The 18,923-nt window shown below is 40.6% G+C and overlaps 1 protein-coding gene across 1 annotated transcript in view; it reads left to right on the top strand.

Annotated features, from left to right (window-relative positions):
- Positions 1–18,923, top strand: part of CHN2 (chimerin 2) — a 350,215-nt gene that overhangs the window by 66,568 nt on the left and 264,724 nt on the right. The gene's annotated exons all lie outside the window — the stretch shown is intronic.

Genomic DNA, 18,923 nt, shown 5'->3' with positions numbered 1-18,923 from the left:
ACTGGAGACTTTCAATAGGCATTCAGAATTCAAAGACATTAGTGTCATGTTTGTAAAAATAAATAAATAAATAAATAAATAAATAAATAAATAAAAACATTTTCTTGACTTTGTTGGGGGCAGCGATCGTAAATGTAAATGGTCAGAGAACCTGTCTTGATACAAAGGGAAATCAAAGATGCACACGTAATCATGACTGCCACCATTGCTGGCTTAAAAAAAAATTTTTATTATCTTTATTTATTTGATAGTGACAGCCAGAAATCAAAAGGGAAGGAAGAGTTACAGAGGGAGGGAAGGAGAGAGAGAGAGAGAGAGAGAGAGAGAGAGAGAGAGAGAGAGAGGAGAGAGCAGCCCTGCTTCACCACTTGTGAAGCTTTCTCCCTGCAGGTGGGGACTCAACCTTGGCCTTTGTGCACTGTAACATGTGCGCTCAATCAGGCGCACCACTGCCCGGCCCCTCATTTCTGGCTTTTATGTCACTGCTGTGTTTATGTGAAATAGTGCAGTTTATGATAGCATCTTTTTATTGAAGGAAGGTATTAAAATTTGCTTTATTTACTTTTGTTCTCTTTACTAGAGATATTATGATTGACTTATGAGATAGCTGTTGTCACATTCTTATTCTCCCAACCTGATAGGTGTCTGCATGCCACCCTCACAGCCACTGGATTTCTTTCTCTACCATTAGTGTCCTGGGTCTCCACACCTCCTCCCTTTAGAGTCTTTGTCCTGCTGTCAAAATGTGGAAACAACCCAGACATCCAGTGACAGACGATTAAGAAAGTTGTGGTATATATGAACAATGGCAGCTATAATGACTCAGCTGTAAGAAATGATAAAATCTCATTTGCTACTTTTTCGATGGAACTAGAAAGTATCACACTGATTTAAGTCCAAAGGAGGAAGAATAATGGATGATCTCATTCATAGATGAGACTTTAGCAGAGAACGTGGAAATACAGGTTAAAACTTTGATTACCTATTGTCATGATTGCATGTTTAAAGCCAGAGCTTTGTCTTAGTGGAGACAGAATATGTCTCTCAGAACGTTCAGTAATTTTGTTCTAGAACTCTAGAAGGCTGGGATCAGGTGGGTAGACCATTTAAAAAGATCAAGTATCTGTTCTGAAAGCATTACATTTTCTCTTTGGTACTTATTGTGCATTCGTTAGATTTATCTTGGATAAAGAAAGGAACAAGTCTAAATGCTAAAATCCTGCAGTAAGATTCTTTGATTGTCATCTAGTAAAATCTGACTCACTTTTCTTCTTCTAAAGAAAGAAAGAAAAAGTGAATGAATCAGATAGCATTTTTTCTGAGGAAAGCAGTAACTGCAGTTTCAAGGTTATTGTGTGACAATGTCTTTTTAAAAAATGAGCTTCAAACCTTCTACACATGTTCTATACATACTTCCCATGTAGAAAAACATTGGTTTCATTAATGACTTCATGTCTTTATAATCAACAATGAACATAGATCTCACTGGGAGATATGTTTGTGAAAAATTTAAGTAAACATATTTTGAATGTATTTTTTGTGAGGTGACTTAGTTATTTTAGAATTTCATTTAATCTGATCAGTTAACTGCTAAGTTTTAAAAGTACAGTAAAGGAATGATTTGAGCCTTTGATTTAGTTTTCTTTTTCCTTTTACCAGAGCATTGATCACCTCTGGCTTATGGTGGTGCTGGAGATTGAACCTGGGACTTTGGAGTCTCAGGCATAACCATTATGCTATCACTGTCCCACAGTAAAGGAATGAAACTGCTTTCAGAAAATGACATTTTTAATGCTATAGAAAAACACAAAGCGGGGCCAGGTGGTGGCATACCTGGTTGAGCACACATGTTAAAATGTGCAAGTATTGTAATTTAACTTAGAAAGGGTTTGTTGGGGACTCACAGCGGGGAGCTGGGAAGGGGTTTAAACAATACAAGGCTTATTAGGGTGAAATAGGTAAAAAGGCAAAATAAGCAATTATCATCAAGGGTTAAGAGTACACTAGGTCCATAAAGTCTGAGTATAGTTATTAAAAGTTTAGTCCCATAAGATAAACAACTATCAGCTCTAGTAAAGGTTGCTGATGGCTGTAGAGGGGTCTGAAAGTTTCCCGGCTAGCAGAGTCACACGTGTTCAGTTCCCAGGAGAAGTAGCCATGCGGATGGATACCTGGAGCACCTCCACGGATGGACGTGCTTCTGACCAGGAGAAGCAGTAGCTAAAGAGAGCGACCTGCTCAAAGTCCCATGCTTTGTACCTTCCCTTCTCTGTCTGTCCCTCAGGGTGATGTCTTTCGTATGCTAATAGTCCCAAACTCCTGTTGGGCTCATAACACACAAAGAACTGGGTTCAAGCCCCTGGTCCCCACCTGCAGGGGGAAAGCTTCACAAGTGGCGAAGCAAGACTGCAGGTGTCTTTCTGTCTCTCACCCTATCTGTCTCCCTCCTCTCAATTTCTGACTGTCTGTATCCAATAAATAAAGATAATTAAAAAAAAAAAAACAACACAGGGGAAGCAATTACAGAAGCCAGACCTTCAACCTTCTGCATCCCACAATGACCTTGGGTCCATACTCCCAGAGGGATAAAGAATCAGAAAGTTATCAGGGGAGGGGATGGGATACAGAGATCTGGTGGTGGGAACTGTGTGGAGTTGTACCTCTCTTATCCTATGGTTTTGTCAATGTTTCCTTTTTATAAATAAAAAATAAAAAAAAACCCAAAGCACAACAAGAACAACTCTTTCAAAATGAGATACCTCCCTTTTTTCTTCCTTTTCTTTTAAAAAAATATTTATTTATTTTTCCTTTTGTTGCCCTTGTTTTATTGTTGTTGTAGTTATTTATTATTGCTGTTATTGCTGTCGTTGTTGTTGGGTAGGACAGAGAGAAATGGAGAGAGCAGGGGAAGACAAGAAGGGGAGAGAAAGATAGACACCTGCAGACCAGCTTCACCGCCTGTGAAGCGACTCCCCTGCAGGTGGGGAGCCGGGGTCTTGAATCAGGATACTTATGGCAGTCCTTTTGCTTCGTGTCACCTGCTCTTAACCTGCTGCGCTGTCACCCAACTCCCCTTTTTATATTTTTTAATGCAGTACTGGGGAATGAGACCATGACTTCATACATATGCAAGAGCCCTGTAGAATGGTATACCAGGCCTGTTTTTCTATTCTATCTATTTCTAGGCTGTGTGTGTGGGGCGGGGTGGTGGTGGACAGAAGAGGGAGTCAGATAAGCAGAGACAAAAACAGAGACAAGCAATATCATAGTACTGCTCTACACCCAGACTTCCCCCTCTGCTACCCATGGTACTTCTATGTAGTGAAAGGGCTGGAAACCAGGATCTGGTTTTTTCTTTCCTCTTCTTTTTATTTCTTTGCCATTATTCCTCCTTCCTTCCTTCCTTCCTTCCTTCCTTCCTTCCTTCCTTCCTTCCTTCCTTCCTTCTCCTCTTCCTCCTCCTCCTTTATCTTTTTTTAAAAAAAGATTTTATTTAATTAGAGAGTGAGGGAGAGAAACAGTACTGTTCTTGCAGATGTGGTACCAGGGATCAAACTCAGGGTCTCGCACATGAAAATTGTATGGTCTATCTGCTGAGCAACTTCCCTCGCTGGATTATTTTGTTCCTTTGTTATTTTTCATAGAGGGAAATCTAGTTTCTGGTATTTCCCACCAACTTGGGGTCTGGATTACAGGTGTAATTGTGAAAAGTTACACACAAGTCAGAATTTCCTAAATTGAATGATTTAAAATGTACTAACATAAAAAAAGGGAGCCTATGGAGATTTCTCTTGGAAAATGAGTAAAACATTTTGTATGAAGTTATCGCAATTTCTCTAAAACATTTTCTTCCCACTAGCGTTACTTGCTGAAGCTCAGTGCCTACATGGGTCTACTCCTTCTGGTTACCACTCGTTTTCTTTCAGACAGAGAATGAGAGACAGTGAAGAACAAAGAGATAGATGAGGAACAAAGAGATAGATGAGAAACACTGCAGGACTGCCCCACCAATTATGAAACTTCTCCCTGCAGGTGTCTCCATGTGGTGATCAAAGACTCAAATCTGATTCCTCCCACATAAGGAATGCACTCTACTGGGACAATCACCTCCTGGCCCCCAATTTCCCAGTTTTAAAATTCAGATATCAGTTTACCATAAGATAGGCATATTGATACTTCTGAGTGACATAATTTCACTTTGTGTAGCTTATACAAGTTTTAGTTAGAAGGATCTTAAAATCATCTAGGAATTTGCTTGTAAAGTCTGTGTAGGTAGATGTTATCCCTTGCTGGGGTGAAACAAATTAAAAGAAGGAGAAGAGAAATATTTCGCCAAGCCTCAAGGCTATTGACGGAAAAAATTCCCACATTTATTGTTCATGAGTCTTACAGAATAGCCTTTCAGTTTCAGATTACATAATTTAAATAAGTCTGAAGTTAATTGCAGCTCGATACTATCACAAATCTGTTTTCCGACGTCAAAAGTGCACCCAAGTCCAGCCACCAGTCAGGGTCCAACAGGGTCTGAACATGCAGTGCCTTTTTTTTTTTTTTTTTTTTTTTTTTAGCTTTGCCCAGAGTAACAGCACATTGAATTGTTCTATTGTTAATACTAAGGAGGGGACTTCCTGTTTTTTTTTTTTTCCTTCATTTTTATTTAGTGCTTTCTGCTAGAAAGGAAACATTGAATGGTGCCTAAATTTCAAGTGTATGGTTAATGTATTATTTTCTACTCCCACACCCTATTTCCCTGCTGTACCGTAAGTGGCATGATTACTTATTTATGCGCTTATATTCTCATTTCCAAGCCTGAGATTTCCTCTTCTTTTTGGTTGTAATTTTGATATGAAGAGAAACTGGTGGGGAAGAAGATGGTATAGATAGCAAAAGGGACTCTGGTTTAGCACACTTACTGGCTGGGGCCCAGGTGTTTGGAACTATGAAGGACACAATTCATCTCCCATGCAAAGGGATGCATGCAGCAACTTAGTGACTCTTGTATGTGCTTGAATCCTCTGTGGTCATTTGCATGCATGTTTTCTGTAAGAGTTTCAAAGCATACATTATGTGTAAAGGCAGCATGACTGCTGGTGGATTTACTTCTGGGACCAGTGTGTATCTTTTTTTTTAATTTATTTTTTTATTTATAAAAAGGAAACATTGACTAAACCAGAGGATAAGAGGGGTACAACACCACATAATTCCCACAACCAGAACTCTGTATCCTATCCCCTTCCCTGATAGCTTTCCTGTTCTTTGACCCTCTGGGAGTATGGACCCAAAGTCATTGTGGGATGCAGAAGGTATAAGGCCTGGCTTCTGTAATTGCTTCCCCGCTGAACATAGGCATTGGCAGGTTGATCCATACTCCCAGCCTACTTTCTCTTTCCCTAGTGGGGAAGTGCTCTGGGGAAGCAGAGCTCCAGGACACATTGGTGGGGTTGTCTGTCCAAGGAAGCCTGGCCGGCATCATGCTAGCCTCTGGAACCTGGTGGTTGAAAAGAGAGTTAACATACAAAGCCAAGCAAATTGTTGACCGATCATAGACCTAAAGGCTGGAATAGTGCAGATAAAGAGTGTGTGTGTATTTTAATGATAGACTAGAAGGTTGTGTTGAAGTTAGGTCTGGACACAGTAGGAAAAAAATCCTGACTGATTAGAAACGCATGCTTTGGAGCTTGAGAGAACACAAAATATTATACAAAAGGTTTTCAAGTCTGAGACGTCAAAGGCCCTAGGTTCAGTTCCAATCTCTAGCACCTCTAGCAACACCATAAGCCAGAGCTGAGCAGTGCTCTACCCCCGCTACCTCCCACCTCCACAAATCTCTTCTTCATGCATTTGTTGGAGATGTGCGCACCCATATTTCGTCATCTTCCAATAACAGGTGTTTACTGGTCCTGACTGACAATCAGGGAAACGGCCTGTTCTTCCTAATTTTGACCCCAAATGATCAGTAAAACATTGAGTAAGTTAATTTCCATTTGCTAGCATTGGGCAACACAGAACTTCCAGGTCTCATTCTATGACCACAGGCATTGCCTCCTGTCCATGGTCCATAATTCAAGCACTAAGACTTGTTCTCAGCCTCTGAATTTTCCTTTGGCCCTGCACTGCTTTTCAGGCCTTCACTTGCTGCACATACTGGCCGGGTCAGATGCTCCTGGGTTCTCAAATATTTTCCACACTTTTTCTTTTGGTTATGTTTTGTTTTGAGCTTTTCTCTTCAGTATTCATCTATAAATATGATGCACTCCCTCACCTATGATTATCAAAATGTGTCTCTCTGTCTCTTTCTCTATGACTGAATTTCACGAAACGTTACCCCTTGTGGAACCTGTAATAACTGGACAATTTATTCCTGTAAATAATGAAGTTGTCATATATCTTGTTACAAATTCAGTGATCACAGTCCATAGACTCTTCCCTGTGTAATCAGGCTAACAAATGTAATAAACTTTTCCTTTGTCATTAGGATTATCATTGGAACTTCATGCCTATATGATTCTACTGCTCCTGGAGGAAAAAGTCCCTTCCTTCCTTCCTTCCTTCCTTCCTTCCTTCTTTCCTTCCTTCTTTCTAAAAACATTTTAAATTAATTAATTAATTAATTTTCTCTCTTGTTGTCCTTGTTTTTTTATTGCTGTAGTTATTATTGTTGTTGTTATTAATGTCATCATTGTTGGATAGGACAGAGAGAAATGGAGAGAGGAGGGGAAGACAGAGAGGGGGAGAGAAAGATAGACACCTGCAGACCTGCTTCACCAGCTGTGAAGTGACTCCCCTGCAGGTGGGGAGCGGGGGACTCGAACAGGGATCCTTATACTGGTCCTTGCACTTTGCGACAGGTGTACTTAACCAGCTGTGCTACCGCCAGACTTCCTTCTTTCTTTTTTTTCAAGCTAGAGGTTGAGAGACAAAGAGGGAGAGAGAGGAAACGGGAGTTAGAGAGAGAAGAGATAGGTGCCACTGCACGGCTTCTCTCCTCCTGTAGCTTCCCCTATGCAGGTGCTCCCATGTGGTGACCAGGAGTTGGAATTTAGGTCCTTGAGCATGATATGGTGTGTGCCCTACTAGGTGAACTATCTCTGGGATGACATTTTTTGTTGTTGTTAGAGTAACACAAAACCACAGAGCAATTATACAAATAAGGTAGGATGCAGATTCATTTAAATGAACAGTTGTGGAATTTGGGCAAAACAGAATGACAAGAACTTTAGAGAGAACACGAGCAAAAAAAAAAAAAAATCCTCTATTTTCTAGATCATATAACATCACTAACCATCATCTCTTTTGTTTATCCAATACACTTTTTTTTTTACATATTTGACATACACCCTAAATTCTCAGAACAGCCTTTCCAGGTATCATCATCTCTGATTCATTTGAAGACGCAGAGAATCTGAGAATTTAATGGACTTACCCAAGATCACACAGCCAGTGAAGGGATGGACTGCTTCCCAGCTTGTGCTGATTCTAGCTTATGCATTACAGCCTGAGTGTGTGGACACGTGACAAGGATGGACAGTTCTAGGACCATACTCTCTGCTTTCTCATCTTTGGACTTTTACACTGTGCAGGCTGCTGGGAACACCCCCTCCCCTTTCCACACCTCTTAGCAGGTGGCAGTGCTTTCCATGCTTCAAGTATATCTCAGTTCTTTGGTTTGTTCTCTTTTTTAATCATTTATTAACAAAAGATAAGGAGGGAGGGAGGATGGGAGAGAGAGAGATAGAGAGAGAAAGGAGAGAAGAGGGAGAGGGAGTGGGAGAGGGAGAAAGAAAAAGGGTGGGGGAGAAAGGGAGAGAGAACACCAGAACATCATTTGGGCATATTAGCTGTCAGAGATTGAACTCGGGACCTCATGCTTCCAAGTTCAGTGCCCACATCCTGGGGCCAGCTCTTTCCTTTTTGAGCTCTTTTCTAACTGGGCTCCTGAAAATGTGGAGCCCCATCCACATCTGTACGACAAATGCATTAATAATAATTCAATCCCCCTTTTCATTACAAAGGTTCTCAGGGTAAGGTGAAAGCATTTGATGAGCATGTACTGAAATGTGGCCTACTCAGCACACATTTTAAGAGTACTTGGCAATATCTCAGTTCTAGTAACATACAGAGGGAAACTCCCAGTGTTAGAACAACTGTTCCCTGCTTAACTGGAGAAGAGGCAGGGGTGACACCCATGATGAGATCATTGTCTGGAATTTATGTTACAGGGTGAGAATTACTTCTCACCTCAGGCAGAGGCAGAGAGGTTCCCAGACTTTGATTTTCTTCTTATTAATCATAGTTTATGCAGCCCAGAAGGTAGGAGAAAAAAAGACACTGGGGCAGAGTGAACAGTCTTAGTAGAAAGTTATTTACTGGAAGTTGCAAAACCAAACTAGATTTCTGGAAGTGGGCCAGACTTCTTCCTTACATCCAGGGAAGAAGGGTCAAAGTAAGGCTGCTGTTTACATTGTTTGTATTTATTGATCTTCCAATTAGAAAATGGTGAGGTTGGTGTGTGTGGTCTTTCTGACTTGCTTGAGAGCTGTTGAGCCAATACTTAAAAGTCTTGTGGATTCCAAGGTAAATAGGGAACAATCATAGTGCTTCAAAAGTAGCTCATGCAACTTAGACATTATATGTGGGCCATGATGATGGTGAGTACCTAGTGCCATCTGAGCCCAGAGGAAGGAATAATCTGTTGTGCCTAGTGGTTTCAAAGACAATTGCATGGAAGTGGTGACACTTTTGCGCAGACTTGAAATGATAAGATTTCACCAGGAAAAGGAATGAGGGTACAAGTCAGGAAAAGAGCAAGTGGTAAGAATGAGAGAGACAGAGAGACAGAGACAGAAACAGAGACAGAGAGACCGACCATCTGGGCATATCTGGGACTGAGACATTGAAAATCTAAAGCACAATAAAAAACAGATTCTGTGTGTTTTGTTTTAAATCATACAGTTACCCAAAGATGCCAGAATAGGCATCTCCTTTGTACAAGAGCAAGTCAGCAGATCTGCTGTTAGTACCTCGTTCTTTCTCTCTTCATCAAGTAGGAGACTTACTGCCCCAAACCCTGTGGTGAGTAACTGCCCATTTGTCCTGTGACCATATGCTTCCCCAGCCCTGTGCCTGCATCCAGCCTGCCCTGTTTCCTGAGCTCAGCTTGCCAGATGGATGCAGCATGCTGCTCCATATAGATGGAAGGGGGACCATGCACACAGAGCCTCCGGCACCCAGCATAGAGCAATTCCTGCACAGTGGCCAGAGGGAGTCAGAACTTGTTTGTTCTAACCTCCTTGCAAAGACCACCAGCCCCTAGAGTACAGAAAACAAATCTGAGGGCACAAACAAAAGCTTCTCACCCCTGGTGGTGCAGCACTGAACCTGACCTTTTACTAGCTGGTCTTGGCCTTTGTCTTATCACAGCCTGACTCACTGGGGCAAGAGTGTTGACACTGTTCCATTGTTTCCTCTGCCAGCTTTCCCTTTCTGTGGCTTTGCTTTCCAATGAAAAGTAAAACAAAGAAAAACAAATCATGCAAACTCCAAATCCCTTCCTACTTCTAGTCCTTTAGTGCTCAATGTTTCAGTTTTGTGTGTGTGTGTGTGTGTGTGTGTGTGTGTGTGTTTGTTTTGCTGTTGCTTTTAGCAGGGATATTCTTTTTATAGCAGAGACATTGTTGGGTATGGAGCCCCATGTTTGATCTGCCTTCTTTAGTTATCCTGCTTGAGAGGAGCTCGTGTACTTTACCTGTAAGAGCTGAGTTCAAAGAGTAGCCAGCTGACAGGGGGTTGGGTGGAATCTGAGGGTGTTTAGGGCACAGGCGCAGACCTGGTCATTGCGTTGCAATGATGGGAAGAAGTCTGGCTAGCAGCTGGAATATGAGTTGCAGAGGCTCTGGAGAGATATAGTACAATGGTAATATCTACAAGGAGCAATCTCTGATGTCCAATGGGAGACTTGGGCTCTGGGCCAGCCTTGGGCACCTCACAATCAGACTTGCTGTGAAATGGCTCAAACATCAGTTGTTGTTGTTTTGATATTTATTTATTCCCTTTTGTTGCATTTGTTTTATTGTTGTAGTTATAGTTATTGTTATTGTTGTTGTTGATGTCATTGTTGTTGGATAGGACAGAGAGAAATGGAGAGAGGAGGGGAAGACAGAGAGGGGGAGAGAAAAATAGACACCTGCAGACCTGCTTCACCACTTGTGAATCGACTCCCCTACAGGTGGGAAGCCGGGGGCTCAAACGGGATCCTTATGCCGGTCCTTGTGCTTTGCGCCACATGCACTTAACCTGTTGTGCTACCGCCTGACTCCCTCAAACATCAGTTTTTTTTATCTCTTCCTGCCTCTAGCTCATTAACTAAAGCTCTCCAAGTTTGTCTACAGCATCCATTTCTCTCTTTCTTTTTCTTTCTTTCTTTTTTTTTTGCTTGGCTTTGATGATGTCTTCTGTCTCATTCTCTGCATGATGTATTAGACTACCTTTTGTGACCTGCATATTTTTCTTTGTTTTTAACATTTACTTATTTATTTGCTGGAGAGAGACAGAGAGAAATTGAGAGGGAAGGGAGTGATAGAGACAAAGACTTAGAGAGATAGTCTATAGCACTATTTCACCGCTCATGAAGCTTTCCTTGTGCAAGTGGGGACCAAAGCCTTGAAACTAGGTCCTTGCACAGTGTAACACGTTTGCTCTACCAAGGGCCCCTCCACCTAGCCACTGATTGGAGTATTAATTGTAGATTCCTTCTTCTGGCCCTTTGTCCAGTGAATCTACTAGGGGATAGTGTTAAACGTATCGTTTTCCAGGCTCCACCTTGAGGGACACACACCAATACATTGGGGACTGGAATCTAGAAACTTCATATTTAAGACTCTGGTCCTGTGACCCTGTGGAACCAGTACCTGTGAACCTAGAATAAATCTTATGTCTTTACCTAACACCCTGACTCTACCTGTTCTTTTCTGATAAGAGTGACTGTTACTTTTTTTTTTTTTTTTTTTGGTCAGAGCCATGACTTTGCACATGTCTCTAGATTGACTCTTTCATTCAGACAGAGACATAGAGAGGAATGGACACCACAGTACCAAAGCTTTTCCTAGCGACACAACACTCCATGCAGTGGCTGGGCTCAAACCTAACTCATGTGCATGGCATGACACACATTTTATCCAGTGAGTTATTCTCTAGCTCCATCCTTGGAAGTTTCCGTGATCGTGATAGTCAAACGATTTGTTATTCTACCTTGTAGGTTAGTCCTTTGTGCTCTAAGCCATTCATCTTTCTTCTGCTTAATAGTTCCTTAAGTGTAGAGAGTACAGTTTATTCATCCCTATGTATTTTGTAGTTTGCATGAAACTAGCTTATATTTAATAGTCACTCGTGTAAAAGATACTTGAGTATTCAACTACATAATAAAACATACAAATGTTACTTTCACGTAGGAGATATTTTATCTCAATAAGAAAAAGACACCTCATAAATAGTGGTGATATAACCATCTTTGCTTATGGAATTTCAAATTGTGAATTTAAACAAGTAGCACTTTAGTTGGTAACCATATGAGAATTCATTGCTTCTGTGGTCCCACAGTGGCACATTCAGTAGAGCATACTTGTTAGAATGTACAATGAACTGGGCTCAATTCCTTGGTCCGTATTTGCAGGGGGCAAAGTTTCATGTGCTATGGGTATCTCCCTTTCTCTACCTCTGTGCCTCCCATTCTTTCTTTCTTTCTTTCTTTTTTAAAATTTTTTAATTTATTTATTCATGAGAAAGATAGGAGGAGAGAAAGAACCAGACATTACTGTGGTACATGTGCTGCCGGGGATTGAACTCAAGACCTCATGGTTGAGAATCCATTGCTTTATCCACTGTGCCACCTCCCTGAGTACCCCATTCTTTCTTAATTCCTCTCTGTCTCTACTAACTAATTAAAATATATATTTTAATTTTTTATATTTATTTATTTATTTAATTTCCCTTTTGTTGTCCTTGTTGTTTTTTGTTGTTGTTGTAGTTATTGTTGTTATTTATGTCGTTGTTAGATAGGACAGAGAGAAATGGAGAGAGGAGGGGAAGACAGAGAGGGGGAGAGAAAGATAGACACCTGCAGACCTGCTTCACCAGCTGTGAAGTGACTCCCCTTCAGGTGGGGACCTGGGGGCTTGAACCAAGGGCTCGAACCGGGATCCTTATGCTGGTCCTTGCACTTTGCGCCACCTGCGCTTAACCTGCTGCGCTACCACCCAACTCCCCTAATTAAAATATTTTTAAAAGAATTAATCTCTCCTACTGTTTTACTTAATGAAGAGAGGCATATAGTTTTTAACCCAGATTAAAACTTCTAAATATGATCCATATTATTGAGACATGGCTGACAATGTTCAAAGGTTTAAACACTAGGTTACTGTTAATGGATCTAGTTTTGTGGTGCTCTCTGTGGTGAAAGGAAGATATCAAGAGTCAGCTATTTATTGCTTTTGTAGCAACACCTTTATTGATAAATTCCCATTTTTAAATAACCTTTTATCTGCACTGCAAAAATGAAATTACATATCCATTACAAAAATTAGATAGCAGATTTATTGGATTAGAAGTTCTTTCTTCCTAATTATTAAATGACCAAAAGCTTCTTCTTTGATAATTGGATAAGAAAGTTAAATTTCCCTTTTATTTTAAGATGTTACAGGTAAAAGAATAACCTAGTTATGTTTCACTGATAGAAAAAGTACAAGTCTCAAAAAAATCAGACAGTGCTAACAGAGGTTTCTGATTTACGAATGTGCAGGGAAGTTCAGGAACACATGAGGCTTGCATGCATCATAGTGTGACTCATTAAAAGACATAACCGGCAGTTGGGCGGTAGCGCAGCGGTTTAAGCATACGTGGCATAAAGCACAAGGACCCGGGTTTGAGCCCCCGGCTTCCCACCTGCAGGGGAGTTGCTTCACAGGTGGTGAAGCAGGTCTGCAAGTGTCTGTCTTTCTCTCCTCCTCTCTGTCTTCCCCTCCTCTCTCCATTTCTCTCTGTCCTAACAACGACATAAATAACAACAACAATAATAACTACAACAACAATAAAAGACAACAAGGGCAACAAAAGAGAAAATAAATAAATATAAAAAATGAGAAAAAAAGACATAACCATAATTTGCAAACAAACATTTTAGGCTAGAACTCTGCCTGTTAAACCTTAAGGTATTTTCTTCTGTGAAAATTCTTACCTTTTGGGGATGCCTAAACTACACTTAAGCTTCCTACAACTTACTAGTATTTCTAGTATGTACTAACTGTGGGCAAAGATGGCAAAATTGAATAAAAATACAAATTTAATCAACATCAGGACTGGACAAGATAATAAGGGTCTCATTTGAAGAGAGTGTAGCTTGAAAGAAAATACTTGACTCTGAAAAGAACATACTTTTGGGTTGTTTGGGATGAGGTTTACTAGAGGTGCCAGGAATAGCTGTGTGCTGAATATCTGCAAGGTAGTACTGCAAAGTAACATGGTGCAAGATCTGTGCAAAATTTCAGAGAGAATGAGTTAAGACCAACCAGACATACTAGTGATGTTTGAACAGATATTTCAGTTGTTTGTTTTCTTCAAAGAAATAATTATTAGTTATACACAACAGCAAAGATTTAATACATGTGTTATCTTAAACAATTCCAATCAGGATGTCAGTGATCGTTTATTAGCTCTTGGAGGTGTTTTTCTATCTTATCTCAAGAATTGTATGTCATATATACAGATACATATCTCCAATCTATAAGTGGATTTAGAAGTCTGCGTAAAGCCTCAGCTGCTACAGTGGATTGAATAGGACCCTTCAGATCCTCACTAAAAGAATTTATGTTCACTCTCAGAATAGGACCTTATTTGGAAACAGGAATGCTTTTAACCACCAGACACTAGAATAAGGAAGCAGTAATTTTTCCCTCCTAAAAGTCCTCAGAGGAATTAAGATTCTGTTGGCACTTTGATAGCAGACTTCAGGCTTCTAGAGCTGAGAAAAAAAAAAAAGTTTTCTTTTTCTAAGTCATCCAATTTTTGACATTTTTTTTATGAAAGTCTAAAGAATAACGTTTAAGGGGGGTCGGGCAGTGGCGCAGTGGGTTGAGCGCACGTGGAGTAAAGCGCAAGGATTGGCGTTAGGAACCCGGTTCAAGTCCCCCGGCTCCCCACCTGCAGGGGAGTCGCTTCACAGGCAGTGAAGCAGGTCTGCAGGTGTCTATCTCTCTCTCCCCCTCTCTGTCTTCCCCTCCTCTCTCCATTTCTCTCTGTCCTACCCAACAACGAACAACATCAACAATGAGGCTACAACAACAGGGGCAACAAAAGGGGGAAAAATGGCCTCCAGGAGCGGTGGATTCATGGTGCAGGCACCGAGCCCAGCAATAACCCTGGAGAAAAAAAAAAAAAAAGGAATAACGTTTAAGTACTTAAGTCCATTTAAATACACAGATGCACTATTTTCTATTATTTTATTTTTATTTTTTATTGCCACCAGGGTTATCACTGGTGCTGGTTCAGTGATGGTACTACAACTCTATTGCTCCTGCCCCTTCTTTTTGCTTGGTAGGACAGAGAGAAATTGAGAAGGGAAGGGTGATAGAGGGGGAGAGAGAAAAATGTATACCTGCAGGCCTGCTTCACAGATTATGAAACTTCACCCCGCAGGTGGAGAATAGGAACTCAAATGCAGGTCCTCGCACATGGTGATATGTGTACTCAACCAGGTGCACCACTGCCCAGTCCCCAATATTCTCAACTGTTAAAGAGAGCGCAGGTAAGAGCTACTGAATGAGATTGTACAAGGATTGCATGAGATAATCTGGATGCAAGCTTTAATAAATGCCTTTTGTCTTCAATTCCCCTTCTAAGTATCAAAGTGCTATCTGTTGTACAGGCTAAAGTTTCAGCTTAGGAAGATGAGATACCATTCTCTACAAGACACTTAAAAATTGGAGGACAGGCAGTTTCCCATCACAGGAGAGATTTAAACAGTATTAGTTATTATAAGACACTCTACATTAAGGGAAAGGAATGAAGATATAAAAGGTTTTTGACCAGCATTGCTAACAAAGTAGAAGTCACTCTAACAAATGTAGTGCTACAGTTCTACAGAGTTCCCACCACCAGAGCTCCATATTCCATTCCTTTCATTGGGAGGTTTCGTGTTCTTTATCCCTCTGGGAGCATGGACCCAATATCATTATGGGATGTAGGAGGTGGAAGATCTGGCTTCTATAATTGCGTCTCTGCTGGACTTGGGCATTGGCAAGTCAATCCATACTCCCAGCCCCTTTCTGTCTTTCCCTAGTGTGGCAGGAGTCTAGAGAGGTGGGGTTCTAAGGTACATTGGTGAGGTCATCTGTCCAGTGAAGTTAGGATGGCATCATGGTAAAATCTGCAACTTGGTGGCAGAACGAAAATGCAGTTTTTATCCTTCCAACTTCTGTAGTCCGGGTTGGTTTGCTGAAAAGGGACTGCAGCATATATTATCAAGATTCCTGCCACCAAAGGTCTGTGTCCCTATCCCCATCCTTCTAGAGTGGAGTTGAAAATCTACTTCCCTCCACTCCACCTCCCAAGTCTTTTACTTTGCTGCAATACTCCAAACCCAGTCAAATTCTGCTTTATATTTCCCTTTCTGTTCTTTCTCAACTTCTGTTTATGAGTGGAATCATCCCATACTCATCTTTCTCTTTCTGGCTTATCTCACTTAACATAATTCCTTCGAGTTCCAGCCAAGATGAGTCGAAAACGGTGGACTCATTATTCTTGATAGTCAAGTAGTTTTCCATTGTGTATATATACCATGACTTTCTCAGCCATTCATCTGTTGTTGGGCACCTGGGTTGCTTCCAGGTTTGGGCTACATTATGCTGCTATGAACATAGGTATACACATGTCTTTTTTGGATGGGTGTGTTTGACTCCTTAGGATATATCACTAGGAGAGGAATTACTAGATCATAAGGAAGGTCCATTTCAAGCCTTACAAGGATTCTCCAGACTGCTCTCTACAGGGGTTGGACCAATTTACATTCCCACCAGCAATGCAGGAGGGTTCCTTTGCCCCCACAACCCCAGCTTTTGTTGTTGCTGTTGTTTCTGATTTTTTACATTCTCATAGCAGTGAAGTAGTATCTCATTGCTGTCCTTATTGGCATTTCTCTGACAGTCACTTGAAGCAATTTTTCATATGTCTGCTGGCTCTTTGTATCTCTCTGTAGTGAATATTCTGTTCATATTTTTTTCCTACTTTTGAATGGGGTCATTTTTGTTGTTGTTGTTGTTGCTGAGTTTGGTGTGCTCTTTATATATTTTGGTTATTATCCTCTTGCTTGATGTATGGCATGTAAAGATTTTCCATTGTGTGAAGAGCCTCTTTGTTTGGGTAGTGGTTTCTTTTGCTGTGCAGAAGCTTTTCAATTTGATGTCATCCCATTGGTTTATTTTTCTTTTAGTATTCCTTGCTGGGTTTGTATCATCAAAGATGCCCATGAGATTTAGATGAAAAAACTTCCACCAGTACTTTCCTCTAAGTATTTGACAGTTTCTGGTCTAATAATCTTATAAATCACTATCTATTCAATATGAGAGGGGAAAATAGATCGAATGTCTCAAGCTCTTCGAATGCATGGATTTCAATTCTGAGTATATATTCCTTTATTCTAAGCACTTTGTGTTTCAAGTTTGTTATAGCACAGGGCTTGAAATGTTAATGCATTTCTAATAATAACTTTAAAAAAAATATTAAATCACTTAATAATAGCCCAGGGAGACTAGAAGCAACCAGTACTCTCAGTATCTAAGATATAGCTATTTGTAAATAGCTTCTAATGACATAGATCATGGTGAGACCTCCTGTGATACAATGAATCCTAACCATGGGATTTTCAAAGTAAACTGAACTTCCAAATAACTTGGCTATATTAATAATTATCTATTACCTTCTTAAGCTCTAAGACAGCAAAGAACCTTCTTCATTCTCTCTAAAAGCCATATTTCTCCCAGTCCTGGAACCTCTGGGGCTTTGCTTGTTTTTCTTCATGCTTCTCTTGATCCATCCCATTGCATACTGCATCTGCTGACCTCAACCAAATCAATGCAACCAGTGCCACCTCACCATGTTTCACTTCAGACTATGTCCAGAAATGCCAGTCCTGTAATGTCAACCCTCCAGTCCAATACTCTGCCACCAAGTTGCAGACACTACTATGATGCTATCCTGACTTCCCTGGGCAGATGATCTCACCAATGTGTCCTGAAACCTTACTTCCCCAGACCCCTATCCCACTAGGGAAAGACAGACAGGCTGGGGATATTGATCCACCAGCCAATGTTCATGCTCCGTGGATAAGCAATAGCAGAAGCCATACCTTTCACCTTCTGCAATAGGGAAGCTTCCAATGGAGGGGATAGGATATGGAACTCTGGTGGTAGGAATTATATGGAATTGAGCCCCTCTTCTCTTACAATCTTGCTAATCATTATCCAGTCACTAATAATAACAACATAAAAGCAAAAATCAAACATCCAGCTATGATTTCTTGCCACCCTCTGTGCCCCTTTATTTGCTGTTTTTTTTTTGCAGGTTTTATAGAGGTTTAACTGATTTGCTGCCACCATTTCTTTCTTTGCAGGCTGCATTCATCTCAGTCTTTCACTTAGTTATACCTTCTATGAGGACAGAATCTAGAAATGCAACTCACTTTATGTGAAACCCATTTTCTAGAAACTAATTCAGTTTTATGTCATTAAGTGCAATCAGAAGTTACCAAGTCTCTTACTGGAACTCTCTTCCAAATGCAACCTAATACAATTTATTTTGCTCTGGCATTTTAGTTCCTGACAGCCAGAGCAAACATTTCTCAGAAAGCACAGATTGCCTTGTAACAGGTACCTTTTTCTTTTCTTTATTCTACTTTGCTCACTTCCTGTTAACATCTTAGTGTGATGTTGCAGCTAACACTAACCATTGGGAAGTGGTCATTGGTTAGCCACAGAGATACAGCCTTATCAGAAATGATCACTTGACTTTAGTGTCATGGGTGTGTCAGATGTTTGTTGTGTCAGTGGCTGAGATATCATTGTCCTCAAGCACCAGGCAACTTCTCTATAAACCACAGAATCATGTGAGAACATTTTATCTCTAATGAATCTAGACTTTAATGACTCATTTCCACATGACTTTCATGATTGTTTTCAACTGAAAATGTTCCTTTTTTAAGATGTAAAAATTTTGCACATGAATATTCAAAAGGAGGAAAAGCATTCCCCTCCCCAATATGAGCACAGTTGTCATATTTTAACTCTCATTTTGCAGTTTTGAATTTCTGTAATGTAGCATGCCTCTAGCTGATCTCACCACAAAGAAGTGGTAGAAGTACCAGGAAGACCTATTGATTCTCCGTTATCCTGTTTTTCCAGACTCTGGAGCTAACAGTGATTTGTTCAAAGACTTATTTTCAAGTCCATTTTCTATTTAACATAAACTATAGCTGTATCCGGCTGGTCCAGAAAGGATATTCTTTGGTGATCCTTTGAGATACAGATATGTGAGCTCCAGGGGAGAGGGCACTTGTATCATCTCTGGAGTCAGTCCTGTAGTGTGTGAAAAGGGGTTGTTGACATTCTCTCTAGTTAAATGTACTTGCAGAGCTTTCCATTAACTAAAAGTCCTCTAACAGTAAAGCGTTCTGGAAGAAAAGTCCTTTTGTCATTGGTGGAACTCACCCAAAGAAATAGAAGTGGCACTTTCTTGAAGTCAGAATCATCCAGGTGGGCACAGATTTTTTTTGTTTTGTAATTCTTTTGAGTAATAGCAGTAGATCTTCTGGCTGTGAATGCCTGAGATACTTCACTGACTTTGTAACTAAACACCTCTGATTTCTCAGGCCTTGAAACTCA

The sequence above is a fragment of the Erinaceus europaeus genome, chromosome 8 (assembly GCF_950295315.1).
Source record: "Erinaceus europaeus chromosome 8, mEriEur2.1, whole genome shotgun sequence".
NCBI lineage: Eukaryota > Metazoa > Chordata > Mammalia > Eulipotyphla > Erinaceidae > Erinaceus > Erinaceus europaeus.
The sequence above is the reverse complement of the archived record's forward strand: the minus strand, read 5'-3'. Positions and strand labels throughout refer to the sequence as shown.